The sequence below is a fragment of the Schistocerca gregaria genome, unplaced genomic scaffold (genome assembly GCF_023897955.1).
Source record: "Schistocerca gregaria isolate iqSchGreg1 unplaced genomic scaffold, iqSchGreg1.2 ptg000445l, whole genome shotgun sequence".
Taxonomy (NCBI): domain Eukaryota; kingdom Metazoa; phylum Arthropoda; class Insecta; order Orthoptera; family Acrididae; genus Schistocerca; species Schistocerca gregaria.
In genome coordinates, this window is record NW_026061867.1 from 606284 (window position 1) to 634193 (window position 27910).

The 27910-nt window shown below is 45.3% G+C and overlaps 20 non-coding genes across 20 annotated transcripts; all 20 read left to right on the forward strand.

Annotated features, from left to right (window-relative positions):
* The first annotated feature begins 1784 nt into the window (after positions 1-1784).
* Positions 1785-1857, forward strand: Trnak-uuu (transfer RNA lysine (anticodon UUU)). The gene has a single exon. It is a non-coding gene; the product is annotated as a tRNA-Lys (tRNA).
* An 877-nt stretch (positions 1858-2734) lies between these two features.
* On the forward strand, positions 2735-2816 carry Trnas-uga (transfer RNA serine (anticodon UGA)). Its single transcript has one exon. It is a non-coding gene; the product is annotated as a tRNA-Ser (tRNA).
* Positions 2817-3400: 584 nt separating this feature from the next.
* On the forward strand, positions 3401-3473 carry Trnaf-gaa (transfer RNA phenylalanine (anticodon GAA)). Its single transcript has one exon. It is a non-coding gene; the product is annotated as a tRNA-Phe (tRNA).
* A 2249-nt stretch (positions 3474-5722) lies between these two features.
* Positions 5723-5795, forward strand: Trnak-uuu (transfer RNA lysine (anticodon UUU)). Its single transcript has one exon. It is a non-coding gene; the product is annotated as a tRNA-Lys (tRNA).
* Positions 5796-6672: 877 nt separating this feature from the next.
* Trnas-uga (transfer RNA serine (anticodon UGA)) lies at positions 6673-6754 on the forward strand. Its single transcript has one exon. It is a non-coding gene; the product is annotated as a tRNA-Ser (tRNA).
* Positions 6755-7338: 584 nt separating this feature from the next.
* Positions 7339-7411, forward strand: Trnaf-gaa (transfer RNA phenylalanine (anticodon GAA)). Its single transcript has one exon. It is a non-coding gene; the product is annotated as a tRNA-Phe (tRNA).
* Positions 7412-9660: 2249 nt separating this feature from the next.
* On the forward strand, positions 9661-9733 carry Trnak-uuu (transfer RNA lysine (anticodon UUU)). Its single transcript has one exon. It is a non-coding gene; the product is annotated as a tRNA-Lys (tRNA).
* An 877-nt stretch (positions 9734-10610) lies between these two features.
* On the forward strand, positions 10611-10692 carry Trnas-uga (transfer RNA serine (anticodon UGA)). The gene has a single exon. It is a non-coding gene; the product is annotated as a tRNA-Ser (tRNA).
* A 587-nt stretch (positions 10693-11279) lies between these two features.
* On the forward strand, positions 11280-11352 carry Trnaf-gaa (transfer RNA phenylalanine (anticodon GAA)). The gene has a single exon. It is a non-coding gene; the product is annotated as a tRNA-Phe (tRNA).
* A 535-nt stretch (positions 11353-11887) lies between these two features.
* Trnak-uuu (transfer RNA lysine (anticodon UUU)) lies at positions 11888-11960 on the forward strand. The gene has a single exon. It is a non-coding gene; the product is annotated as a tRNA-Lys (tRNA).
* An 877-nt stretch (positions 11961-12837) lies between these two features.
* On the forward strand, positions 12838-12919 carry Trnas-uga (transfer RNA serine (anticodon UGA)). Its single transcript has one exon. It is a non-coding gene; the product is annotated as a tRNA-Ser (tRNA).
* A 584-nt stretch (positions 12920-13503) lies between these two features.
* Trnaf-gaa (transfer RNA phenylalanine (anticodon GAA)) lies at positions 13504-13576 on the forward strand. Its single transcript has one exon. It is a non-coding gene; the product is annotated as a tRNA-Phe (tRNA).
* Positions 13577-15825: 2249 nt separating this feature from the next.
* Trnak-uuu (transfer RNA lysine (anticodon UUU)) lies at positions 15826-15898 on the forward strand. Its single transcript has one exon. It is a non-coding gene; the product is annotated as a tRNA-Lys (tRNA).
* An 877-nt stretch (positions 15899-16775) lies between these two features.
* Trnas-uga (transfer RNA serine (anticodon UGA)) lies at positions 16776-16857 on the forward strand. Its single transcript has one exon. It is a non-coding gene; the product is annotated as a tRNA-Ser (tRNA).
* Positions 16858-17444: 587 nt separating this feature from the next.
* Positions 17445-17517, forward strand: Trnaf-gaa (transfer RNA phenylalanine (anticodon GAA)). Its single transcript has one exon. It is a non-coding gene; the product is annotated as a tRNA-Phe (tRNA).
* A 2249-nt stretch (positions 17518-19766) lies between these two features.
* Positions 19767-19839, forward strand: Trnat-ugu (transfer RNA threonine (anticodon UGU)). The gene has a single exon. It is a non-coding gene; the product is annotated as a tRNA-Thr (tRNA).
* An 877-nt stretch (positions 19840-20716) lies between these two features.
* Trnas-uga (transfer RNA serine (anticodon UGA)) lies at positions 20717-20798 on the forward strand. Its single transcript has one exon. It is a non-coding gene; the product is annotated as a tRNA-Ser (tRNA).
* A 584-nt stretch (positions 20799-21382) lies between these two features.
* Trnaf-gaa (transfer RNA phenylalanine (anticodon GAA)) lies at positions 21383-21455 on the forward strand. Its single transcript has one exon. It is a non-coding gene; the product is annotated as a tRNA-Phe (tRNA).
* A 3212-nt stretch (positions 21456-24667) lies between these two features.
* Positions 24668-24749, forward strand: Trnas-uga (transfer RNA serine (anticodon UGA)). The gene has a single exon. It is a non-coding gene; the product is annotated as a tRNA-Ser (tRNA).
* A 584-nt stretch (positions 24750-25333) lies between these two features.
* Positions 25334-25406, forward strand: Trnaf-gaa (transfer RNA phenylalanine (anticodon GAA)). Its single transcript has one exon. It is a non-coding gene; the product is annotated as a tRNA-Phe (tRNA).
* Positions 25407-27910: the final 2504 nt, after the last annotated feature.

Here is a 27910-nt window from a genome sequence, read left to right on the forward strand (position 1 = left end):
GTACAAGTCAAATATAACTACAAAGGAGATTCTAAACACATGGCACAAATCGGATACACAAAATACCATAGAAATCAAATATCCGAACGTCATATGGCGTACTGTATGGAAAAACCTTAGCCTCAAAATCCATTCAACAAACGTGGCTTCCACTTGGTACAAGGTAGTCAGCGACACTATACCAACCAATGCAAAACTTTATCAGATAGGACTGTGTGCCACAAATCACTGCACTAAGTGTGGATTCGTGGACACACATCAACACAGATTCACGTGCAGAGGACAATTTCACAATTGGACATGGATCAGATGGAAGATTGCACTCCTCACCAGAAGTGATGGCCGCAATTATACACCACAAACGCTATTACAGCCTGAAGTGACATTTTTTCCAGAAAGCAAAAATAACGCTGTCATGTGGCTCATGGGTCACTACACACATTACGTAATTGGAAGGAATGGATCTGACAATTCAATTGATTTCATCGTCTATATGGAATCCGCTTATTGGGAATCAAAAAAATTCAGTGACCATAAAAAACACTACGGCAACATGTTGAATATAGTCTTCAAGAGGACAGGCATAGGATAAAAACGAACAACACGATAGAAACTATAAGCAAGTAACAAGTAAACAGTGGACTGAGTGACCTATTTTATTAATCTCTGAGAAGTGACTACGGCTTCTACACGGTATTATGTACGAAAAAAAAAACCACAACAGAAAAAGGTAAAAACAAATTACAACATTCAAGAACCAAACAGAGCAAATAAAAAAATAAAAAAAACATAAAATAAAATAAGGGAAAAACCGCAACGTCCACAGTAAAAATTTTGTTCCATGATATAAATAATCTCAGAGGAGACAGACAAAAGGTCTGTGTCCTCCCATGTCATGATGGGGGAGGGGTTCTGTGTCGTGACGCACTTGCAGTGCCGCGAAGAGGCCCCACTGATGTTGCTGCGCGTCCGGGATCCTGCCTTCATTGCGATCTACTTATTGACAAGAGAAGTAAAAAAAAAGGGGTTAAGGAAAAAAAAGTGGTTAAGGAAGAAAACAAACTTTGGAAGAGCGTTAGAAAAACAAAAAAACTAAAAAAACCGGTCTAAGGCGCTGGTTTAAGGCACCAGTAATGCAAAAAAGAAAGTGGTAGAGCACTGGTCTAGTAAAAACAAAAAATAGCTCAGTTGGGGGGAGAGCGTTAGACTGAAGATCTAAAGGTCACTGGTCCGATCCCGGGTTTCGGCAAGTGTTTGTTTTGAAGCTGATGCCAATGGAATTGCTCCGAGTCTGTGATGATGTAAGTACAGCCGAGAACAAAAATGACTCTATCCTGTAACTGTTCAGGTTATCTAGTGCATGCCGTAAGAGGAACACAGTAGGCAACTCCCTGAGAAGTAAGAAAATACGAAAAGTCCTACCGACTGCGTTCCCTTTTTTGTGTCAGGAGGTAAAGAACGTCTCCAACGGAACCGTGAAATGAGTGAAAACGTGGGAAGCATTGCATTCGAAATGCTTGTGAATTTTCCAATTGCCCAGTGAATGTCGACAAAACACGTAAATCCTCTACTCCAACGTATGAGACCTAACGACTGCTGCGGTTTGTTTTTGCATCGTGTGTCAGCATTCTTCGATAGTCTGCTACGAGCTTAGCGCGACACGTTTGTAGACAGCATTCAGGGACGTTTAATTAGTAACAGCTCGATGCAGCGATAGCACAACTGTGAAGGACATGAGTCAATGTATACCTGTGCATCGTGGGATGATCTCTAACGTCGTGTGAGCCCGGATAGCTCAGTCGGTAGAGCATTAGGCTTTTAACCTAAGGGTCCAGGGTTCAAGTCGCTGTTCGGGCGGAGATTTTAATACTTTGGTAGCGGTGGAAACACTACGGAAAAGAATGCAGCTACGCCGTTTTCTGACGCCACAGTGCTTTAAACCGTAGCAGTTGCATGTTTCGTGTCCGAGTGGTTAAGGCGTCTGACTCGAAATCAGATTCCCTGTGGGAGCGTATGTTCGAATCCTACCGGCTGCGTGCGATTTTGCATATAGAGGAGCAAATATTTTCACACACGTGAACGCGGTTGCATACCAATGACGCCATCCTCAACAAGAAGAAAAATTCCGTTTAACAATACTGAGTGTCGCGGCGGCCGCTGCTTTCTGTGGCTACCGGTTCACCTCTCACTGACGCTGGGACTGCAGAAAGCCGTCGCAGGCCCATGAGTGCGCTCCCGTCATTTTCTCGCGTCGACGCCGAGTTCGTGTGTACACAGACGTGCTTGGAAGCGTTGGACAGAGCAAACATTCATTTCTCTCTTTTTTAAGAATCGCAATACAGTCATTCGAGTGCGGCAAAAGCAATGGTGCAGCGTTTCTTTTCTTAAGATCTCGCAGCTACTTGCAAGTATGTCGACCACTTAAGACGACAGAAAACTAGCGTCAGCGGTAAGTCGGTGAAGTCGCCATTGGAGCCACAAGCCAGTAATTACGTCATGCGAATGACTCGCACGCCACGCAGCTGTACGATAGCTCAGTCGGTAGAGCGTTTGATTTTCAACCAAAGGGTGTTGGGTTCAAGGCAATGTCTAGGCGAAAATTAATACACTTTCGTAACGGCTAATGTGCTGGCAATGGAAACACTACAGAAAAGAGTGAGGCCACGCAGCTTTCTGCCATTGGATTGCTTCTAAAGGTGGCACTTTCACTTGTCGGAAGACGCTATTGCGACCGGCAGTCGTGGCCGAGTGGTTAAGGCGTCTGACTTGAAATCAGATTCCCTCTGGGAGCGTAGGTTCGAGTCCTGCCGACTGCGGAAATTTTCTCGCTCTCAGAAGATGGACGTTCAGCTGCATCCTAGCAGTTGCGTCTCTACTAAACACGTGGGTCGCCAGCAATGTGCAGTGTTCTTGGGTGCAGCGCTACAGTCGCTCCCAGAAGCCACAGCTCATCTCCTCGTCTCACTGCCGTCCACCAGGTGTGAGTGCAAGTGTCGCCTCTCTGGGCAGTACAGATGTGTCCATTTTAGCTTGCAGACGGTGACGTGTAGCAATTTATGAGCTAACGCAAGTCAAATGTTTTAGCGTGTGTTTCTGCTTGATACTGCCTCTCACATAGTGGAGAGGCTCACTCCTTCTTGTGTCTCGTTCTCTGCACACGAGTTGCACGTGGCATCGATATAGTAAAGGTTTTCTAGCGCCAGCGAAGTCAATATTACATGAATCGAGTCGACATGTTTGCTTCTTACGATGATGGAATCAGAAGATATGTGTGTGGTACTTCACTGCATCTGCTGCTCGCCTTTCAGCGTCCCTGTGTCTTATCAGACGAAGATGACTGTGAAATTGGCGGCGATTCAGAGGTTAACGAAGACGCGCGAGTATGCAGACATACGCGCGAGCCGAAATAGCTCAGTTGGGAGAGCGTTAGACTGAAGATCTAAAGGTCCCTGGTTCGATCCCGGGTTTCGGCAAGTGTTTGTTTTGAAGCTGATGCCAATGGAATTGCTCCGAGTCTGTGATGATGTAAGTACAGCCGAGAACAAAAATGACTCTATCCTGTAACTGTTCAGGTTATCTAGTGCATGCCGTAAGAGGAACACAGTAGGCAACTCCCTGAGAAGTAAGAAAATACGAAAAGTCCTACCGACTGCGTTCCCTTTTTTGTGTCAGGAGGTAAAGAACGTCTCCAACGGAACCATAGCAAGACTGATGGGCGGGTTAGAGCTAACTAATTTGGTTACAAAGGCAACTGCACTTTACATCAAAAGAACCCTGTTTATGATTAATAAGGACAGAGATAACATCACCTCCCGACTATTCACAACTGTCCAGCCTGGTTCCCTGCAACCCCCGGTTAATGTGGGCAAACTAAACAACACACTAACGCATATCAAGAAATTTTATATTGAGGTCGGCTACTTAGAGGCACGCACAATGTACAAGTCAAATATAACTACAAAGGAGATTCTAAACACATGGCACAAATCGGATACACAAAATACCATAGAAATCAAATATCCGAACGTCATATGGCGTACTGTATGGAAAAACCTTAGCCTCAAAATCCATTCAACAAACGTGGCTTCCACTTGGTACAAGGTAGTCAGCGACACTATACCAACCAATGCAAAACTTTATCAGATAGGACTGTGTGCCACAAATCACTGCACTAAGTGTGGATTCGTGGACACACATCAACACAGATTCACGTGCAGAGGACAATTTCACAATTGGACATGGATCAGATGGAAGATTGCACTCCTCACCAGAAGTGATGGCCGCAATTATACACCACAAACGCTATTACAGCCTGAAGTGACATTTTTTCCAGAAAGCAAAAATAACGCTGTCATGTGGCTCATGGGTCACTACACACATTACGTAATTGGAAGGAATGGATCTGACAATTCAATTGATTTCATCGTCTATATGGAATCCGCTTATTGGGAATCAAAAAAATTCAGTGACCATAAAAAACACTACGGCAACATGTTGAATATAGTCTTCAAGAGGACAGGCATAGGATAAAAACGAACAACACGATAGAAACTATAAGCAAGTAACAAGTAAACAGTGGACTGAGTGACCTATTTTATTAATCTCTGAGAAGTGACTACGGCTTCTACACGGTATTATGTACGAAAAAAAAAACCACAACAGAAAAAGGTAAAAACAAATTACAACATTCAAGAACCAAACAGAGCAAATAAAAAAATAAAAAAAACATAAAATAAAATAAGGGAAAAACCGCAACGTCCACAGTAAAAATTTTGTTCCATGATATAAATAATCTCAGAGGAGACAGACAAAAGGTCTGTGTCCTCCCATGTCATGATGGGGGAGGGGTTCTGTGTCGTGACGCACTTGCAGTGCCGCGAAGAGGCCCCACTGATGTTGCTGCGCGTCCGGGATCCTGCCTTCATTGCGATCTACTTATTGACAAGAGAAGTAAAAAAAAAGGGGTTAAGGAAAAAAAAGTGGTTAAGGAAGAAAACAAACTTTGGAAGAGCGTTAGAAAAACAAAAAAACTAAAAAAACCGGTCTAAGGCGCTGGTTTAAGGCACCAGTAATGCAAAAAAGAAAGTGGTAGAGCACTGGTCTAGTAAAAACAAAAAATAGCTCAGTTGGGGGGAGAGCGTTAGACTGAAGATCTAAAGGTCACTGGTCCGATCCCGGGTTTCGGCAAGTGTTTGTTTTGAAGCTGATGCCAATGGAATTGCTCCGAGTCTGTGATGATGTAAGTACAGCCGAGAACAAAAATGACTCTATCCTGTAACTGTTCAGGTTATCTAGTGCATGCCGTAAGAGGAACACAGTAGGCAACTCCCTGAGAAGTAAGAAAATACGAAAAGTCCTACCGACTGCGTTCCCTTTTTTGTGTCAGGAGGTAAAGAACGTCTCCAACGGAACCGTGAAATGAGTGAAAACGTGGGAAGCATTGCATTCGAAATGCTTGTGAATTTTCCAATTGCCCAGTGAATGTCGACAAAACACGTAAATCCTCTACTCCAACGTATGAGACCTAACGACTGCTGCGGTTTGTTTTTGCATCGTGTGTCAGCATTCTTCGATAGTCTGCTACGAGCTTAGCGCGACACGTTTGTAGACAGCATTCAGGGACGTTTAATTAGTAACAGCTCGATGCAGCGATAGCGCAACTGTGAAGGACATGAGTCAATGTATACCTGTGCATCGTGGGATGATCTCTAACGTCGTGTGAGCCCGGATAGCTCAGTCGGTAGAGCATTAGGCTTTTAACCTAAGGGTCCAGGGTTCAAGTCGCTGTTCGGGCGGAGATTTTAATACTTTGGTAGCGGTGGAAACACTACGGAAAAGAATGCAGCTACGCCGTTTTCTGACGCCACAGTGCTTTAAACCGTAGCAGTTGCATGTTTCGTGTCCGAGTGGTTAAGGCGTCTGACTCGAAATCAGATTCCCTGTGGGAGCGTATGTTCGAATCCTACCGGCTGCGTGCGATTTTGCATATAGAGGAGCAAATATTTTCACACACGTGAACGCGGTTGCATACCAATGACGCCATCCTCAACAAGAAGAAAAATTCCGTTTAACAATACTGAGTGTCGCGGCGGCCGCTGCTTTCTGTGGCTACCGGTTCACCTCTCACTGACGCTGGGACTGCAGAAAGCCGTCGCAGGCCCATGAGTGCGCTCCCGTCATTTTCTCGCGTCGACGCCGAGTTCGTGTGTACACAGACGTGCTTGGAAGCGTTGGACAGAGCAAACATTCATTTCTCTCTTTTTTAAGAATCGCAATACAGTCATTCGAGTGCGGCAAAAGCAATGGTGCAGCGTTTCTTTTCTTAAGATCTCGCAGCTACTTGCAAGTATGTCGACCACTTAAGACGACAGAAAACTAGCGTCAGCGGTAAGTCGGTGAAGTCGCCATTGGAGCCACAAGCCAGTAATTACGTCATGCGAATGACTCGCACGCCACGCAGCTGTACGATAGCTCAGTCGGTAGAGCGTTTGATTTTCAACCAAAGGGTGTTGGGTTCAAGGCAATGTCTAGGCGAAAATTAATACACTTTCGTAACGGCTAATGTGCTGGCAATGGAAACACTACAGAAAAGAGTGAGGCCACGCAGCTTTCTGCCATTGGATTGCTTCTAAAGGTGGCACTTTCACTTGTCGGAAGACGCTATTGCGACCGGCAGTCGTGGCCGAGTGGTTAAGGCGTCTGACTTGAAATCAGATTCCCTCTGGGAGCGTAGGTTCGAGTCCTGCCGACTGCGGAAATTTTCTCGCTCTCAGAAGATGGACGTTCAGCTGCATCCTAGCAGTTGCGTCTCTACTAAACACGTGGGTCGCCAGCAATGTGCAGTGTTCTTGGGTGCAGCGCTACAGTCGCTCCCAGAAGCCACAGCTCATCTCCTCGTCTCACTGCCGTCCACCAGGTGTGAGTGCAAGTGTCGCCTCTCTGGGCAGTACAGATGTGTCCATTTTAGCTTGCAGACGGTGACGTGTAGCAATTTATGAGCTAACGCAAGTCAAATGTTTTAGCGTGTGTTTCTGCTTGATACTGCCTCTCACATAGTGGAGAGGCTCACTCCTTCTTGTGTCTCGTTCTCTGCACACGAGTTGCACGTGGCATCGATATAGTAAAGGTTTTCTAGCGCCAGCGAAGTCAATATTACATGAATCGAGTCGACATGTTTGCTTCTTACGATGATGGAATCAGAAGATATGTGTGTGGTACTTCACTGCATCTGCTGCTCGCCTTTCAGCGTCCCTGTGTCTTATCAGACGAAGATGACTGTGAAATTGGCGGCGATTCAGAGGTTAACGAAGACGCGCGAGTATGCAGACATATGCGTGAGCCGAAATAGCTCAGTTGGGAGAGCGTTAGACTGAAGATCTAAAGGTCCCTGGTTCGATCCCGGGTTTCGGCAAGTGTTTGTTTTGAAGCTGATGCCAATGGAATTGCTCCGAGTCTGTGATGATGTAAGTACAGCCGAGAACAAAAATGACTCTATCCTGTAACTGTTCAGGTTATCTAGTGCATGCCGTAAGAGGAACACAGTAGGCAACTCCCTGAGAAGTAAGAAAATACGAAAAGTCCTACCGACTGCGTTCCCTTTTTTGTGTCAGGAGGTAAAGAACGTCTCCAACGGAACCATAGCAAGACTGATGGGCGGGTTAGAGCTAACTAATTTGGTTACAAAGGCAACTGCACTTTACATCAAAAGAACCCTGTTTATGATTAATAAGGACAGAGATAACATCACCTCCCGACTATTCACAACTGTCCAGCCTGGTTCCCTGCAACCCCCGGTTAATGTGGGCAAACTAAACAACACACTAACGCATATCAAGAAATTTTATATTGAGGTCGGCTACTTAGAGGCACGCACAATGTACAAGTCAAATATAACTACAAAGGAGATTCTAAACACATGGCACAAATCGGATACACAAAATACCATAGAAATCAAATATCCGAACGTCATATGGCGTACTGTATGGAAAAACCTTAGCCTCAAAATCCATTCAACAAACGTGGCTTCCACTTGGTACAAGGTAGTCAGCGACACTATACCAACCAATGCAAAACTTTATCAGATAGGACTGTGTGCCACAAATCACTGCACTAAGTGTGGATTCGTGGACACACATCAACACAGATTCACGTGCAGAGGACAATTTCACAATTGGACATGGATCAGATGGAAGATTGCACTCCTCACCAGAAGTGATGGCCGCAATTATACACCACAAACGCTATTACAGCCTGAAGTGACATTTTTTCCAGAAAGCAAAAATAACGCTGTCATGTGGCTCATGGGTCACTACACACATTACGTAATTGGAAGGAATGGATCTGACAATTCAATTGATTTCATCGTCTATATGGAATCCGCTTATTGGGAATCAAAAAAATTCAGTGACCATAAAAAACACTACGGCAACATGTTGAATATAGTCTTCAAGAGGACAGGCATAGGATAAAAACGAACAACACGATAGAAACTATAAGCAAGTAACAAGTAAACAGTGGACTGAGTGACCTATTTTATTAATCTCTGAGAAGTGACTACGGCTTCTACACGGTATTATGTACGAAAAAAAAAACCACAACAGAAAAAGGTAAAAACAAATTACAACATTCAAGAACCAAACAGAGCAAATAAAAAAATAAAAAAAACATAAAATAAAATAAGGGAAAAACCGCAACGTCCACAGTAAAAATTTTGTTCCATGATATAAATAATCTCAGAGGAGACAGACAAAAGGTCTGTGTCCTCCCATGTCATGATGGGGGAGGGGTTCTGTGTCGTGACGCACTTGCAGTGCCGCGAAGAGGCCCCACTGATGTTGCTGCGCGTCCGGGATCCTGCCTTCATTGCGATCTACTTATTGACAAGAGAAGTAAAAAAAAAGGGGTTAAGGAAAAAAAAGTGGTTAAGGAAGAAAACAAACTTTGGAAGAGCGTTAGAAAAACAAAAAAACTAAAAAAACCGGTCTAAGGCGCTGGTTTAAGGCACCAGTAATGCAAAAAAGAAAGTGGTAGAGCACTGGTCTAGTAAAAACAAAAAATAGCTCAGTTGGGGGGAGAGCGTTAGACTGAAGATCTAAAGGTCACTGGTCCGATCCCGGGTTTCGGCAAGTGTTTGTTTTGAAGCTGATGCCAATGGAATTGCTCCGAGTCTGTGATGATGTAAGTACAGCCGAGAACAAAAATGACTCTATCCTGTAACTGTTCAGGTTATCTAGTGCATGCCGTAAGAGGAACACAGTAGGCAACTCCCTGAGAAGTAAGAAAATACGAAAAGTCCTACCGACTGCGTTCCCTTTTTTGTGTCAGGAGGTAAAGAACGTCTCCAACGGAACCGTGAAATGAGTGAAAACGTGGGAAGCATTGCATTCGAAATGCTTGTGAATTTTCCAATTGCCCAGTGAATGTCGACAAAACACGTAAATCCTCTACTCCAACGTATGAGACCTAACGACTGCTGCGGTTTGTTTTTGCATCGTGTGTCAGCATTCTTCGATAGTCTGCTACGAGCTTAGCGCGACACGTTTGTAGACAGCATTCAGGGACGTTTAATTAGTAACAGCTCGATGCAGCGATAGCACAACTGTGAAGGACATGAGTCAATGTATACCTGTGCATCGTGGGATGATCTCTAACGTCGTGTGAGCCCGGATAGCTCAGTCGGTAGAGCATTAGGCTTTTAACCTAAGGGTCCAGGGTTCAAGTCCCTGTTCGGGCGGAGATTTTAATACTTTGGTAGCGGTGGAAACACTACGGAAAAGAATGCAGCTACGCCGTTTTCTGACGCCACAGTGCTTTAAACCGTAGCAGTTGCATGTTTCGTGTCCGAGTGGTTAAGGCGTCTGACTCGAAATCAGATTCCCTGTGGGAGCGTATGTTCGAATCCTACCGCCTGCGTGCGATTTTGCATATAGAGGAGCAAATATTTTCACACACGTGAACGCGGTTGCATACCAATGACGCCATCCTCAACAAGAAGAAAAATTCCGTTTAACAATACTGAGTGTCGCGGCGGCCGCTGCTTTCTGTGGCTACCGGTTCACCTCTCACTGACGCTGGGACTGCAGAAAGCCGTCGCAGGCCCATGAGTGCGCTCCCGTCATTTTCTCGCGTCGACGCCGAGTTCATGTGTACACAGACGTGCTTGGAAGCGTTGGACAGAGCAAACATTCATTTCTCTCTTTTTTAAGAATCGCAATACAGTCATTCGAGTGCGGCAAAAGCAATGGTGCAGCGTTTCTTTTCTTAAGATCTCGCAGCTACTTGCAAGTATGTCGACCACTTAAGACGACAGAAAACTAGCGTCAGCGGTAAGTCGGTGAAGTCGCCATTGGAGCCACAAGCCAGTAATTACGTCATGCGAATGACTCGCACGCCACGCAGCTGTACGATAGCTCAGTCGGTAGAGCGTTTGATTTTCAACCAAAGGGTGTTGGGTTCAAGGCAATGTCTAGGCGAAAATTAATACACTTTCGTAACGGCTAATGTGCTGGCAATGGAAACACTACAGAAAAGAGTGAGGCCACGCAGCTTTCTGCCATTGGATTGCTTCTAAAGGTGGCACTTTCACTTGTCGGAAGACGCTATTGCGACCGGCAGTCGTGGCCGAGTGGTTAAGGCGTCTGACTTGAAATCAGATTCCCTCTGGGAGCGTAGGTTCGTGTCCTGCCGACTGCGGAAATTTTCTCGCTCTCAGAAGATGGACGTTCAGCTGCATCCTAGCAGTTGCGTCTCTACTAAAAAACACGTGGGTCGCCAGCAATGTGCAGTGTTCTTGGGTGCAGCGCTACAGTCGCTCCCAGAAGCCACAGCTCATCTCCTCGTCTCACTGCCGTCCACCAGGTGTGAGTGCAAGTGTCGCCTCTCTGGGCAGTACAGATGTGTCCATTTTAGCTTGCAGACGGTGACGTGTAGCAATTTATGAGCTAACGCAAGTCAAATGTTTTAGCGTGTGTTTCTGCTTGATACTGCCTCTCACATAGTGGAGAGGCTCACTCCTTCTTGTGTCTCGTTCTCTGCACACGAGTTGCACGTGGCATCGATATAGTAAAGGTTTTCTAGCGCCAGCGAAGTCAATATTACATGAATCGAGTCGACATGTTTGCTTCTTACGATGATGGAATCAGAAGATATGTGTGTGGTACTTCACTGCATCTGCTGCTCGCCTTTCAGCGTCCCTGTGTCTTATCAGACGAAGATGACTGTGAAATTGGCGGCGATTCAGAGGTTAACGAAGACGCGCGAGTATGCAGACACATGCGTGAGCCGAAATAGCTCAGTTGGGAGAGCGTTAGACTGAAGATCTGAAGGTCCCTGGTTCGATCCAGGGTTTCGGCAAGTGTTTGTTTTGAAGCTGATGCCAATGGAATTGCTCCGAGTCTGTGATGATGTAAGTACAGCCGAGAACAAAAATGACTCTATCCTGTAACTGTTCAGGTTATCTAGTGCATGCCGTAAGAGGAACACAGTAGGCAACTCCCTGAGAAGTAAGAAAATACGAAAAGTCCTACCGACTGCGTTCCCTTTTTTGTGTCAGGAGGTAAAGAACGTCTCCAACGGAACCGTGAAATGAGTGAAAACGTGGGAAGCATTGCATTCGAAATGCTTGTGAATTTTCCAATTGCCCAGTGAATGTCGACAAAACACGTAAATCCTCTACTCCAACGTATGAGACCTAACGACTGCTGCGGTTTGTTTTTGCATCGTGTGTCAGCATTCTTCGATAGTCTGCTACGAGCTTAGCGCGACACGTTTGTAGACAGCATTCAGGGACGTTTAATTAGTAACAGCTCGATGCAGCGATAGCACAACTGTGAAGGACATGAGTCAATGTATACCTGTGCATCGTGGGATGATCTCTAACGTCGTGTGAGCCCGGATAGCTCAGTCGGTAGAGCATTAGGCTTTTAACCTAAGGGTCCAGGGTTCAAGTCGCTGTTCGGGCGGAGATTTTAATACTTTGGTAGCGGTGGAAACACTACGGAAAAGAATGCAGCTACGCCGTTTTCTGACGCCACAGTGCTTTAAACCGTAGCAGTTGCATGTTTCGTGTCCGAGTGGTTAAGGCGTCTGACTCGAAATCAGATTCCCTGTGGGAGCGTATGTTCGAATCCTACCGGCTGCGTGCGATTTTGCATATAGAGGAGCAAATATTTTCACACACGTGAACGCGGTTGCATACCAATGACGCCATCCTCAACAAGAAGAAAAATTCCGTTTAACAATACTGAGTGTCGCGGCGGCCGCTGCTTTCTGTGGCTACCGGTTCACCTCTCACTGACGCTGGGACTGCAGAAAGCCGTCGCAGGCCCATGAGTGCGCTCCCGTCATTTTCTCGCGTCGACGCCGAGTTCGTGTGTACACAGACGTGCTTGGAAGCGTTGGACAGAGCAAACATTCATTTCTCTCTTTTTTAAGAATCGCAATACAGTCATTCGAGTGCGGCAAAAGCAATGGTGCAGCGTTTCTTTTCTTAAGATCTCGCAGCTACTTGCAAGTATGTCGACCACTTAAGACGACAGAAAACTAGCGTCAGCGGTAAGTCGGTGAAGTCGCCATTGGAGCCACAAGCCAGTAATTACGTCATGCGAATGACTCGCACGCCACGCAGCTGTACGATAGCTCAGTCGGTAGAGCGTTTGATTTTCAACCAAAGGGTGTTGGGTTCAAGGCAATGTCTAGGCGAAAATTAATACACTTTCGTAACGGCTAATGTGCTGGCAATGGAAACACTACAGAAAAGAGTGAGGCCACGCAGCTTTCTGCCATTGGATTGCTTCTAAAGGTGGCACTTTCACTTGTCGGAAGACGCTATTGCGACCGGCAGTCGTGGCCGAGTGGTTAAGGCGTCTGACTTGAAATCAGATTCCCTCTGGGAGCGTAGGTTCGAGTCCTGCCGACTGCGGAAATTTTCTCGCTCTCAGAAGATGGACGTTCAGCTGCATCCTAGCAGTTGCGTCTCTACTAAACACGTGGGTCGCCAGCAATGTGCAGTGTTCTTGGGTGCAGCGCTACAGTCGCTCCCAGAAGCCACAGCTCATCTCCTCGTCTCACTGCCGTCCACCAGGTGTGAGTGCAAGTGTCGCCTCTCTGGGCAGTACAGATGTGTCCATTTTAGCTTGCAGACGGTGACGTGTAGCAATTTATGAGCTAACGCAAGTCAAATGTTTTAGCGTGTGTTTCTGCTTGATACTGCCTCTCACATAGTGGAGAGGCTCACTCCTTCTTGTGTCTCGTTCTCTGCACACGAGTTGCACGTGGCATCGATATAGTAAAGGTTTTCTAGCGCCAGCGAAGTCAATATTACATGAATCGAGTCGACATGTTTGCTTCTTACGATGATGGAATCAGAAGATATGTGTGTGGTACTTCACTGCATCTGCTGCTCGCCTTTCAGCGTCCCTGTGTCTTATCAGACGAAGATGACTGTGAAATTGTCGGCGATTCAGAGGTTAACGAAGACGCGCGAGTATGCAGACATATGCGTGAGCCGAAATAGCTCAGTTGGGAGAGCGTTAGACTGAAGATCTAAAGGTCCCTGGTTCGATCCCGGGTTTCGGCAAGTGTTTGTTTTGAAGCTGATGCCAATGGAATTGCTCCGAGTCTGTGATGATGTAAGTACAGCCGAGAACAAAAATGACTCTATCCTGTAACTGTTCAGGTTATCTAGTGCATGCCGTAAGAGGAACACAGTAGGCAACTCCCTGAGAAGTAAGAAAATACGAAAAGTCCTACCGACTGCGTTCCCTTTTTTGTGTCAGGAGGTAAAGAACGTCTCCAACGGAACCATAGCAAGACTGATGGGCGGGTTAGAGCTAACTAATTTGGTTACAAAGGCAACTGCACTTTACATCAAAAGAACCCTGTTTATGATTAATAAGGACAGAGATAACATCACCTCCCGACTATTCACAACTGTCCAGCCTGGTTCCCTGCAACCCCCGGTTAATGTGGGCAAACTAAACAACACACTAACGCATATCAAGAAATTTTATATTGAGGTCGGCTACTTAGAGGCACGCACAATGTACAAGTCAAATATAACTACAAAGGAGATTCTAAACACATGGCACAAATCGGATACACAAAATACCATAGAAATCAAATATCCGAACGTCATATGGCGTACTGTATGGAAAAACCTTAGCCTCAAAATCCATTCAACAAACGTGGCTTCCACTTGGTACAAGGTAGTCAGCGACACTATACCAACCAATGCAAAACTTTATCAGATAGGACTGTGTGCCACAAATCACTGCACTAAGTGTGGATTCGTGGACACACATCAACACAGATTCACGTGCAGAGGACAATTTCACAATTGGACATGGATCAGATGGAAGATTGCACTCCTCACCAGAAGTGATGGCCGCAATTATACACCACAAACGCTATTACAGCCTGAAGTGACATTTTTTCCAGAAAGCAAAAATAACGCTGTCATGTGGCTCATGGGTCACTACACACATTACGTAATTGGAAGGAATGGATCTGACAATTCAATTGATTTCATCGTCTATATGGAATCCGCTTATTGGGAATCAAAAAAATTCAGTGACCATAAAAAACACTACGGCAACATGTTGAATATAGTCTTCAAGAGGACAGGCATAGGATAAAAACGAACAACACGATAGAAACTATAAGCAAGTAACAAGTAAACAGTGGACTGAGTGACCTATTTTATTAATCTCTGAGAAGTGACTACGGCTTCTACACGGTATTATGTACGAAAAAAAAAACCACAACAGAAAAAGGTAAAAACAAATTACAACATTCAAGAACCAAACAGAGCAAATAAAAAAATAAAAAAAACATAAAATAAAATAAGGGAAAAACCGCAACGTCCACAGTAAAAATTTTGTTCCATGATATAAATAATCTCAGAGGAGACAGACAAAAGGTCTGTGTCCTCCCATGTCATGATGGGGGAGGGGTTCTGTGTCGTGACGCACTTGCAGTGCCGCGAAGAGGCCCCACTGATGTTGCTGCGCATCCGGGATCCTGCCTTCATTGCGATCTACTTATTGACAAGAGAAGTAAAAAAAAAGGGGTTAAGGAAAAAAAAGTGGTTAAGGAAGAAAACAAACTTTGGAAGAGCGTTAGAAAAACAAAAAAACTAAAAAAACCGGTCTAAGGCGCTGGTTTAAGGCACCAGTAATGCAAAAAAGAAAGTGGTAGAGCACTGGTCTAGTAAAAACAAAAAATAGCTCAGTTGGGGGGAGAGCGTTAGACTGAAGATCTAAAGGTCACTGGTCCGATCCCGGGTTTCGGCAAGTGTTTGTTTTGAAGCTGATGCCAATGGAATTGCTCCGAGTCTGTGATGATGTAAGTACAGCCGAGAACAAAAATGACTCTATCCTGTAACTGTTCAGGTTATCTAGTGCATGCCGTAAGAGGAACACAGTAGGCAACTCCCTGAGAAGTAAGAAAATACGAAAAGTCCTACCGACTGCGTTCCCTTTTTTGTGTCAGGAGGTAAAGAACGTCTCCAACGGAACCGTGAAATGAGTGAAAACGTGGGAAGCATTGCATTCGAAATGCTTGTGAATTTTCCAATTGCCCAGTGAATGTCGACAAAACACGTAAATCCTCTACTCCAACGTATGAGACCTAACGACTGCTGCGGTTTGTTTTTGCATCGTGTGTCAGCATTCTTCGATAGTCTGCTACGAGCTTAGCGCGACACGTTTGTAGACAGCATTCAGGGACGTTTAATTAGTAACAGCTCGATGCAGCGATAGCACAACTGTGAAGGACATGAGTCAATGTATACCTGTGCATCGTGGGATGATCTCTAACGTCGTGTGAGCCCGGATAGCTCAGTCGGTAGAGCATTAGGCTTTTAACCTAAGGGTCCAGGGTTCAAGTCCCTGTTCGGGCGGAGATTTTAATACTTTGGTAGCGGTGGAAACACTACGGAAAAGAATGCAGCTACGCCGTTTTCTGACGCCACAGTGCTTTAAACCGTAGCAGTTGCATGTTTCGTGTCCGAGTGGTTAAGGCGTCTGACTCGAAATCAGATTCCCTGTGGGAGCGTATGTTCGAATCCTACCGCCTGCGTGCGATTTTGCATATAGAGGAGCAAATATTTTCACACACGTGAACGCGGTTGCATACCAATGACGCCATCCTCAACAAGAAGAAAAATTCCGTTTAACAATACTGAGTGTCGCGGCGGCCGCTGCTTTCTGTGGCTACCGGTTCACCTCTCACTGACGCTGGGACTGCAGAAAGCCGTCGCAGGCCCATGAGTGCGCTCCCGTCATTTTCTCGCGTCGACGCCGAGTTCATGTGTACACAGACGTGCTTGGAAGCGTTGGACAGAGCAAACATTCATTTCTCTCTTTTTTAAGAATCGCAATACAGTCATTCGAGTGCGGCAAAAGCAATGGTGCAGCGTTTCTTTTCTTAAGATCTCGCAGCTACTTGCAAGTATGTCGACCACTTAAGACGACAGAAAACTAGCGTCAGCGGTAAGTCGGTGAAGTCGCCATTGGAGCCACAAGCCAGTAATTACGTCATGCGAATGACTCGCACGCCACGCAGCTGTACGATAGCTCAGTCGGTAGAGCGTTTGATTTTCAACCAAAGGGTGTTGGGTTCAAGGCAATGTCTAGGCGAAAATTAATACACTTTCGTAACGGCTAATGTGCTGGCAATGGAAACACTACAGAAAAGAGTGAGGCCACGCAGCTTTCTGCCATTGGATTGCTTCTAAAGGTGGCACTTTCACTTGTCGGAAGACGCTATTGCGACCGGCAGTCGTGGCCGAGTGGTTAAGGCGTCTGACTTGAAATCAGATTCCCTCTGGGAGCGTAGGTTCGAGTCCTGCCGACTGCGGAAATTTTCTCGCTCTCAGAAGATGGACGTTCAGCTGCATCCTAGCAGTTGCGTCTCTACTAAAAAACACGTGGGTCGCCAGCAATGTGCAGTGTTCTTGGGTGCAGCGCTACAGTCGCTCCCAGAAGCCACAGCTCATCTCCTCGTCTCACTGCCGTCCACCAGGTGTGAGTGCAAGTGTCGCCTCTCTGGGCAGTACAGATGTGTCCATTTTAGCTTGCAGACGGTGACGTGTAGCAATTTATGAGCTAACGCAAGTCAAATGTTTTAGCGTGTGTTTCTGCTTGATACTGCCTCTCACATAGTGGAGAGGCTCACTCCTTCTTGTGTCTCGTTCTCTGCACACGAGTTGCACGTGGCATCGATATAGTAAAGGTTTTCTAGCGCCAGCGAAGTCAATATTACATGAATCGAGTCGACATGTTTGCTTCTTACGATGATGGAATCAGAAGATATGTGTGTGGTACTTCACTGCATCTGCTGCTCGCCTTTCAGCGTCCCTGTGTCTTATCAGACGAAGATGACTGTGAAATTGGCGGCGATTCAGAGGTTAACGAAGACGCGCGAGTATGCAGACACATGCGTGAGCCGAAATAGCTCAGTTGGGAGAGCGTTAGACTGAAGATCTAAAGGTCCCTGGTTCGATCCAGGGTTTCGGCAAGTGTTTGTTTTGAAGCTGATGCCAATGGAATTGCTCCGAGTCTGTGATGATGTAAGTACAGCCGAGAACAAAAATGACTCTATCCTGTAACTGTTCAGGTTATCTAGTGCATGCCGTAAGAGGAACACAGTAGGCAACTCCCTGAGAAGTAAGAAAATACGAAAAGTCCTACCGACTGCGTTCCCTTTTTTGTGTCAGGAGGTAAAGAACGTCTCCAACGGAACCATAGCAAGACTGATGGGCGGGTTAGAGCTAACTAATTTGGTTACAAAGGCAACTGCACTTTACATCAAAAGAACCCTGTTTATGATTAATAAGGACAGAGATAACATCACCTCCCGACTATTCACAACTGTCCAGCCTGGTTCCCTGCAACCCCCGGTTAATGTGGGCAAACTAAACAACACACTAACGCATATCAAGAAATTTTATATTGAGGTCGGCTACTTAGAGGCACGCACAATGTACAAGTCAAATATAACTACAAAGGAGATTCTAAACACATGGCACAAATCGGATACACAAAATACCATAGAAATCAAATATCCGAACGTCATATGGCGTACTGTATGGAAAAACCTTAGCCTCAAAATCCATTCAACAAACGTGGCTTCCACTTGATACAAGGTAGTCAGCGACACTATACCAACCAATGCAAAACTTTATCAGATAGGACTGTGTGCCACAAATCACTGCACTAAGTGTGGATTCGTGGACACACATCAACACAGATTCACGTGCAGAGGACAATTTCACAATTGGACATGGATCAGATGGAAGATTGCACTCCTCACCAGAAGTGATGGCCGCAATTATACACCACAAACGCTATTACAGCCTGAAGTGACATTTTTTCCAGAAAGCAAAAATAACGCTGTCATGTGGCTCATGGGTCACTACACACATTACGTAATTGGAAGGAATGGATCTGACAATTCAATTGATTTCATCGTCTATATGGAATCCGCTTATTGGGAATCAAAAAAATTCAGTGACCATAAAAAACACTACGGCAACATGTTGAATATAGTCTTCAAGAGGACAGGCATAGGATAAAAACGAACAACACGATAGAAACTATAAGCAAGTAACAAGTAAACAGTGGACTGAGTGACCTATTTTATTAATCTCTGAGAAGTGACTACGGCTTCTACACGGTATTATGTACGAAAAAAAAACCACAACAGAAAAAGGTAAAAACAAATTACAACATTCAAGAACCAAACAGAGCAAATAAAAAAAATAAAAAAAACATAAAATAAAATAAGGGAAAAATCGCAACGTCCACAGTAAAAATTTTGTTCCATGATATAAATAATCTCAGAGGAGACAGACAAAAGGTCTGTGTCCTCCCATGTCATGATGGGGGAGGGGTTCTGTGTCGTGACGCACTTGCAGTGCCGCGAAGAGGCCCCACTGATGTTGCTGCGCGTCCGGGATCCTGCCTTCATTGCGATCTACTTATTGACAAGAGAAGTAAAAAAAAAGGGGTTAAGGAAAAAAAAGTGGTTAAGGAAGAAAACAAACTTTGGAAGAGCGTTAGAAAAACAAAAAAACTAAAAAAACCGGTCTAAGGCGCTGGTTTAAGGCACCAGTAATGCAAAAAAGAAAGTGGTAGAGCACTGGTCTAGTAAAAACAAAAAATAGCTCAGTTGGGGGGAGAGCGTTAGACTGAAGATCTAAAGGTCACTGGTCCGATCCCGGGTTTCGGCAAGTGTTTGTTTTGAAGCTGATGCCAATGGAATTGCTCCGAGTCTGTGATGATGTAAGTACAGCCGAGAACAAAAATGACTCTATCCTGTAACTGTTCAGGTTATCTAGTGCATGCCGTAAGAGGAACACAGTAGGCAACTCCCTGAGAAGTAAGAAAATACGAAAAGTCCTACCGACTGCGTTCCCTTTTTTGTGTCAGGAGGTAAAGAACGTCTCCAACGGAACCGTGAAATGAGCGAAAACGTGGGAAGCATTGCATTCGAAATGCTTGTGAATTTTCCAATTGCCCAGTGAATGTCGACAAAACACGTAAATCCTCTACTCCAACGTATGAGACCTAACGACTGCTGCAGTTTGTTTTTGCATCGTGTGTCAGCATTCTTCGATAGTCTGCTACGAGCTTAGCGCGACACGTTTGTAGACAGCATTCAGGGACGTTTAATTAGTAACAGCTCGATGCAGCGATAGCACAACTGTGAAGGACATGAGTCAATGTATACCTGTGCATCGTGGGATGATCTCTAACGTCGTGTGAGCCCGGATAGCTCAGTCGGTAGAGCATTAGGCTTGTAACCTAAGGGTCCAGGGTTCAAGTCCCTGTTCGGGCGGAGATTTTAATACTTTGGTAGCGGTGGAAACACTACGGAAAAGAATGCAGCTACGCCGTTTTCTGACGCCACAGTGCTTTAAACCGTAGCAGTTGCATGTTTCGTGTCCGAGTGGTTAAGGCGTCTGACTCGAAATCAGATTCCCTGTGGGAGCGTATGTTCGAATCCTACCGGCTGCGTGCGATTTTGCATATAGAGGAGCAAATATTTTCACACACGTGAACGCGGTTGCATACCAATGACGCCATCCTCAACAAGAAGAAAATTTCCGTTTAACAATACTGAGTGTCGCGGCGGCCGCTGCTTTCTGTGGCTACCGGTTCACCTCTCACTGACGCTGGGACTGCAGAAAGCCGTCGCAGGCCCATGAGTGCGCTCCCGTCATTTTCTCGCGTCGACGCCGAGTTCGTGTGTACACAGACGTGCTTGGAAGCGTTGGACAGAGCAAACATTCATTTCTCTCTTTTTTAAGAATCGCAATACAGTCATTCGAGTGCGGCAAAAGCAATGGTGCAGCGTTTCTTTTCTTAAGATCTCGCAGCTACTTGCAAGTATGTCGACCACTTAAGACGACAGAAAACTAGCGTCAGCGGTAAGTCGGTGAAGTCGCCATTGGAGCCACAAGCCAGTAATTACGTCATGCGAATGACTCGCACGCCACGCAGCTGTACGATAGCTCAGTCGGTAGAGCGTTTGATTTTCAACCAAAGGGTGTTGGGTTCAAGGCAATGTCTAGGCGAAAATTAATACACTTTCGTAACGGCTAATGTGCTGGCAATGGAAACACTACAGAAAAGAGTGAGGCCACGCAGCTTTCTGCCATTGGATTGCTTCTAAAGGTGGCACTTTCACTTGTCGGTAGACGCTATTGCCACCGGCAGTCGTGGCCGAGTGGTTAAGGCGTCTGACTTGAAATCAGATTCCCTCTGGGAGCGTAGGTTCGAGTCCTGCCGACTGCGGAAATTTTCTCGCTCTCAGAAGATGGACGTTCAGCTGCATCCTAGCAGTTGCGTCTCTACTAAACACGTGGGTCGCCAGCAATGTGCAGTGTTCTTGGGTGCAGCGCTACAGTCGCTCCCAGAAGCCACAGCTCATCTCCTCGTCTCACTGCCGTCCACCAGGTGTGAGTGCAAGTGTCGCCTCTCTGGGCAGTACAGATGTGTCCATTTTAGCTTGCAGACGGTGACGTGTAGCAATTTATGAGCTAACGCAAGTCAAATGTTTTAGCGTGTGTTTCTGCTTGATACTGCCTCTCACATAGTGGAGAGGCTCACTCCTTCTTGTGTCTCGTTCTCTGCACACGAGTTGCACGTGGCATCGATATAGTAAAGGTTTTCTAGCGCCAGCGAAGTCAATATTACATGAATCGAGTCGACATGTTTGCTTCTTACGATGATGGAATCAGAAGATATGTGTGTGGTACTTCACTGCATCTGCTGCTCGCCTTTCAGCGTCCCTGTGTCTTATCAGACGAAGATGACTGTGAAATTGGCGGCGATTCAGAGGTTAACGAAGACGCGCGAGTATGCAGACATATGCGTGAGCCGAAATAGCTCAGTTGGGAGAGCGTTAGACTGAAGATCTAAAGGTCCCTGGTTCGATCCCGGGTTTCGGCAAGTGTTTGTTTTGAAGCTGATGCCAATGGAATTGCTCCGAGTCTGTGATGATGTAAGTACAGCCGAGAACAAAAATGACTCTATCCTGTAACTGTTCAGGTTATCTAGTGCATGCCGTAAGAGGAACACAGTAGGCAACTCCCTGAGAAGTAAGAAAATACGAAAAGTCCTACCGACTGCGTTCCCTTTTTTGTGTCAGGAGGTAAAGAACGTCTCCAACGGAACCATAGCAAGACTGATGGGCGGGTTAGAGCTAACTAATTTGGTTACAAAGGCAACTGCACTTTACATCAAAAGAACCCTGTTTATGATTAATAAGGACAGAGATAACATCACCTCCCGACTATTCACAACTGTCCAGCCTGGTTCCCTGCAACCCCCGGTTAATGTGGGCAAACTAAACAACACACTAACGCATATCAAGAAATTTTATATTGAGGTCGGCTACTTAGAGGCACGCACAATGTACAAGTCAAATATAACTACAAAGGAGATTCTAAACACATGGCACAAATCGGATACACAAAATACCATAGAAATCAAATATCCGAACGTCATATGGCGTACTGTATGGAAAAACCTTAGCCTCAAAATCCATTCAACAAACGTGGCTTCCACTTGGTACAAGGTAGTCAGCGACACTATACCAACCAATGCAAAACTTTATCAGATAGGACTGTGTGCCACAAATCACTGCACTAAGTGTGGATTCGTGGACACACATCAACACAGATTCACGTGCAGAGGACAATTTCACAATTGGACATGGATCAGATGGAAGATTGCACTCCTCACCAGAAGTGATGGCCGCAATTATACACCACAAACGCTATTACAGCCTGAAGTGACATTTTTTCCAGAAAGCAAAAATAACGCTGTCATGTGGCTCATGGCTCACTACACACATTACGTAATTGGAAGGAATGGATCTGACAACTCAATTGATTTCATCGTCTATATGGAATCCGCTTATTGGGAATCAAAAAAATTCAGTGACCATAAAAAACACTACGGCAACATGTTGAATATAGTCTTCAAGAGGACAGGCATAGGATAAAAACGAACAACACGATAGAAACTATAAGCAAGTAACAAGTAAACAGTGGACTGAGTGACCTATTTTATTAATCTCTGAGAAGTGACTACGGCTTCTACACGGTATTATGTACGAAAAAAAAACCACAACAGAAAAAGGTAAAAACAAATTACAACATTCAAGAACCAAACAGAGCAAATAAAAAAAATAAAAAAAACATAAAATAAAATAAGGGAAAAACCGCAACGTCCACAGTAAAAATTTTGTTCCATGATATAAATAATCTCAGAGGAGACAGACAAAAGGTCTGTGTCCTCCCATGTCATGATGGGGGAGGGGTTCTGTGTCGTGACGCACTTGCAGTGCCGCGAAGAGGCCCCACTGATGTTGCTGCGCGTCCGGGATCCTGCCTTCATTGCGATCTACTTATTGACAAGAGAAGTAAAAAAAAAAGGGGTTAAGGAAAAAAAAGTGGTTAAGGAAGAAAACAAACTTTGGAAGAGCGTTAGAAAAACAAAAAAACTAAAAAAACCGGTCTAAGGCGCTGGTTTAAGGCACCAGTAATGCAAAAAAGAAAGTGGTAGAGCACTGGTCTAGTAAAAACAAAAAATAGCTCAGTTGGGGGGAGAGCGTTAGACTGAAGATCTAAAGGTCACTGGTCCGATCCCGGGTTTCGGCAAGTGTTTGTTTTGAAGCTGATGCCAATGGAATTGCTCCGAGTCTGTGATGATGTAAGTACAGCCGAGAACAAAAATGACTCTATCCTGTAACTGTTCAGGTTATCTAGTGCATGCCGTAAGAGGAACACAGTAGGCAACTCCCTGAGAAGTAAGAAAATACGAAAAGTCCTACCGACTGCGTTCCCTTTTTTGTGTCAGGAGGTAAAGAACGTCTCCAACGGAACCGTGAAATGAGCGAAAACGTGGGAAGCATTGCATTCGAAATGCTTGTGAATTTTCCAATTGCCCAGTGAATGTCGACAAAACACGTAAATCCTCTACTCCAACGTATGAGACCTAACGACTGCTGCGGTTTGTTTTTGCATCGTGTGTCAGCATTCTTCGATAGTCTGCTACGAGCTTAGCGCGACACGTTTGTAGACAGCATTCAGGGACGTTTAATTAGTAACAGCTCGATGCAGCGATAGCACAACTGTGAAGGACATGAGTCAATGTATACCTGTGCATCGTGGGATGATCTCTAACGTCGTGTGAGCCCGGATAGCTCAGTCGGTAGAGCATTAGGCTTTTTAACCTAAGGGTCCAGGGTTCAAGTCCCTGTTCGGGCGGAGATTTTAATACTTTGGTAGCGGTGGAAACACTACGGAAAAGAATGCAGCTACGCCGTTTTCTGACGCCACAGTGCTTTAAACCGTAGCAGTTGCATGTTTCGTGTCCGAGTGGTTAAGGCGTCTGACTCGAAATCAGATTCCCTGTGGGAGCGTATGTTCGAATCCTACCGGCTGCGTGCGATTTTGCATATAGAGGAGCAAATATTTTCACACACGTGAACGCGGTTGCATACCAATGACGCCATCCTCAACAAGAAGAAAATTTCCCTTTAACAATACTGAGTGTCGCGGCGGCCGCTGCTTTCTGTGGCTACCGGTTCACCTCTCACTGACGCTGGGACTGCAGAAAGCCGTCGCAGGCCCATGAGTGCGCTCCCGTCATTTTCTCGCGTCGACGCCGAGTTCGTGTGTACACAGACGTGCTTGGAAGCGTCGGACAGAGCAAACATTCATTTCTCTCTTTTTTAAGAATCGCAATTCAGTCATTCGAGTGCGGCAAAAGCAATGGTGCAGCGTTTCTTTTCTTAAGATCTCGCAGCTACTTGCAAGTATGTCGACCACTTAAGACGACAGAAAACTAGCGTCAGCGGTGCGTCAGTGGGAAGTCGGTGAAGTCGCCATTGGAGCCACAAGCCAGTAATTACGTCATGCGAATGACTCGCACGCCACGCAGCTGTACGATAGCTCAGTCGGTAGAGCGTTTGATTTTCAACCAAAGGGTGTTGGGTTCAAGGCAATGTCTAGGCGAAAATTAATACACTTTCGTAACGGCTAATGTGCTGGCAATGGAAACACTACAGAAAAGAGTGAGGCCACGCAGCTTTCTGCCATTGGATTGCTTCTAAAGGTGGCACTTTCACTTGTCGGAAGACGCTATTGCGACCGGCAGTCGTGGCCGAGTGGTTAAGGCGTCTGACTTGAAATCAGATTCCCTCTGGGAGCGTAGGTTCGAGTCCTGCCGACTGCGGAAATTTTCTCGCTCTCAGAAGATGGACGTTCAGCTGCATCCTAGCAGTTGCGTCTCTACTAAACACGTGGGTCGCCAGCAATGTGCAGTGTTCTTGGGTGCAGCGCTACAGTCGCTCCCAGAAGCCACAGCTCATCTCCTCGTCTCACTGCCGTCCACCAGGTGTGAGTGCAAGTGTCGCCTCTCTGGGCAGTACAGATGTGTCCATTTTAGCTTGCAGACGGTGACGTGTAGCAATTTATGAGCTAACGCAAGTCAAATGTTTTAGCGTGTGTTTCTGCTTGATACTGCCTCTCACATAGTGGAGAGGCTCACTCCTTCTTGTGTCTCGTTCTCTGCACACGAGTTGCACGTGGCATCGATATAGTAAAGGTTTTCTAGCGCCAGCGAAGTCAATATTACATGAATCGAGTCGACATGTTTGCTTCTTACGATGATGGAATCAGAAGATATGTGTGTGGTACTTCACTGCATCTGCTGCTCGCCTTTCAGCGTCCCTGTGTCTTATCAGACGAAGATGACTGTGAAATTGGCGGCGATTCAGAGGTTAACGAAGACGCGCGAGTATGCAGACATACGCGTGAGCCGAAATAGCTCAGTTGGGAGAGCGTTAGACTGAAGATCTAAAGGTCCCTGGTTCGATCCCGGGTTTCGGCAAGTGTTTGTTTTGAAGCTGATGCCAATGGAATTGCTCCGAGTCTGTGATGATGTAAGTACAGCCGAGAACAAAAATGACTCTATCCTGTAACTGTTCAGGTTATCTAGTGCATGCCGTAAGAGGAACACAGTAGGCAACTCCCTGAGAAGTAAGAAAATACGAAAAGTCCTACCGACTGCGTTCCCTTTTTTGTGTCAGGAGGTAAAGAACGTCTCCAACGGAACCATAGCAAGACTGATGGGCGGGTTAGAGCTAACTAATTTGGTTACAAAGGCAACTGCACTTTACATCAAAAGAACCCTGTTTATGATTAATAAGGACAGAGATAACATCACCTCCCGACTATTCACAACTGTCCAGCCTGGTTCCCTGCAACCCCCGGTTAATGTGGGCAAACTAAACAACACACTAACGCATATCAAGAAATTTTATATTGAGGTCGGCTACTTAGAGGCACGCACAATGTACAAGTCAAATATAACTACAAAGGAGATTCTAAACACATGGCACAAATCGGATACACAAAATACCATAGAAATCAAATATCCGAACGTCATATGGCGTACTGTATGGAAAAACCTTAGCCTCAAAATCCATTCAACAAACGTGGCTTCCACTTGGTACAAGGTAGTCAGCGACACTATACCAACCAATGCAAAACTTTATCAGATAGGACTGTGTGCCACAAATCACTGCACTAAGTGTGGATTCGTGGACACACATCAACACAGATTCACGTGCAGAGGACAATTTCACAATTGGACATGGATCAGATGGAAGATTGCACTCCTCACCAGAAGTGATGGCCGCAATTATACACCACAAACGCCATTACAGCCTGAAGTGACATTTTTTCCAGAAAGCAAAAATAACGCTGTCATGTGGCTCATGGGTCACTACACACATTACGTAATTGGAAGGAATGGATCTGACAATTCAATTGATTTCATCGTCTATATGGAATCCGCTTATTGGGAATCAAAAAAATTCAGTGACCATAAAAAACACTACGGCAACATGTTGAATATAGTCTTCAAGAGGACAGGCATAGGATAAAAACAAACAACACGATAGAAACTATAAGCAAGTAACAAGTAAACAGTGGACTGAGTGACCTATTTTATTAATCTCTGAGAAGTGACTACGGCTTCTACACGGTATTATGTACGAAAAAAAAACCACAACAGAAAAAGGTAAAAACAAATTACAACATTCAAGAACCAAACAGAGCAAATAAAAAAAATAAAAAAAACATAAAATAAAATAAGGGAAAAACCGCAACGTCCACAGTAAAAATTTTGTTCCATGATATAAATAATCTCAGAGGAGACAGACAAAAGGTCTGTGTCCTCCCATGTCATGATGGGGGAGGGGTTCTGTGTCGTGACGCACTTGCAGTGCCGCGAAGAGTCCCTACTGATGTTGCAGCGCGTCCGGGATCCTGCCTTCATTGCGATCTACTTATTGACAAGAGAAGTAAAAAAAAAAGGGGTTAAGGAAAAAAAAGTGGTTAAGGAAGAAAACAAACTTTGGAAGAGCGTTAGAAAAACAAAAAAACTAAAAAAACCGGTCTAAGGCGCTGGTTTAAGGCACCAGTAATGCAAAAAAGAAAGTGGTAGAGCACTGGTCTAGTAAAAACAAAAAATAGCTCAGTTGGGGGGAGAGCGTTAGACTGAAGATCTAAAGGTCACTGGTCCGATCCCGGGTTTCGGCAAGTGTTTGTTTTGAAGCTGATGCCAATGGAATTGCTCCGAGTCTGTGATGATGTAAGTACAGCCGAGAACAAAAATGACTCTATCCTGTAACTGTTCAGGTTATCTAGTGCATGCCGTAAGAGGAACACAGTAGGCAACTCCCTGAGAAGTAAGAAAATACGAAAAGTCCTACCGACTGCGTTCCCTTTTTTGTGTCAGGAGGTAAAGAACGTCTCCAACGGAACCGTGAAATGAGCGAAAACGTGGGAAGCATTGCATTCGAAATGCTTGTGAATTTTCCAATTGCCCAGTGAATGTCGACAAAACACGTAAATCCTCTACTCCAACGTATGAGACCTAACGACTGCTGCGGTTTGTTTTTGCAGCGTGTGTCAGCATTCTTCGATAGTCTGCTACGAGCTTAGCGCGACACGTTTGTAGACAGCATTCAGGGACGTTTAATTAGTAACAGCTCGATGCAGCGATAGCACAACTGTGAAGGACATGAGTCAATGTATACCTGTGCATCGTGGGATGATCTCTAACGTCGTGTGAGCCCGGATAGCTCAGTCGGTAGAGCATTAGGCTTTTTAACCTAAGGGTCCAGGGTTCAAGTCCTTGTTCGGGCGGAGATTTTAATACTTTGGTAGCGGTGGAAACACTACGGAAAAGAATGCAGCTACGCCGTTTTCTGACGCCACAGTGCTTTAAACCGTAGCAGTTGCATGTTTCGTGTCCGAGTGGTTAAGGCGTCTGACTCGAAATCAGATTCCCTGTGGGAGCGTATGTTCGAATCCTACCGGCTGCGT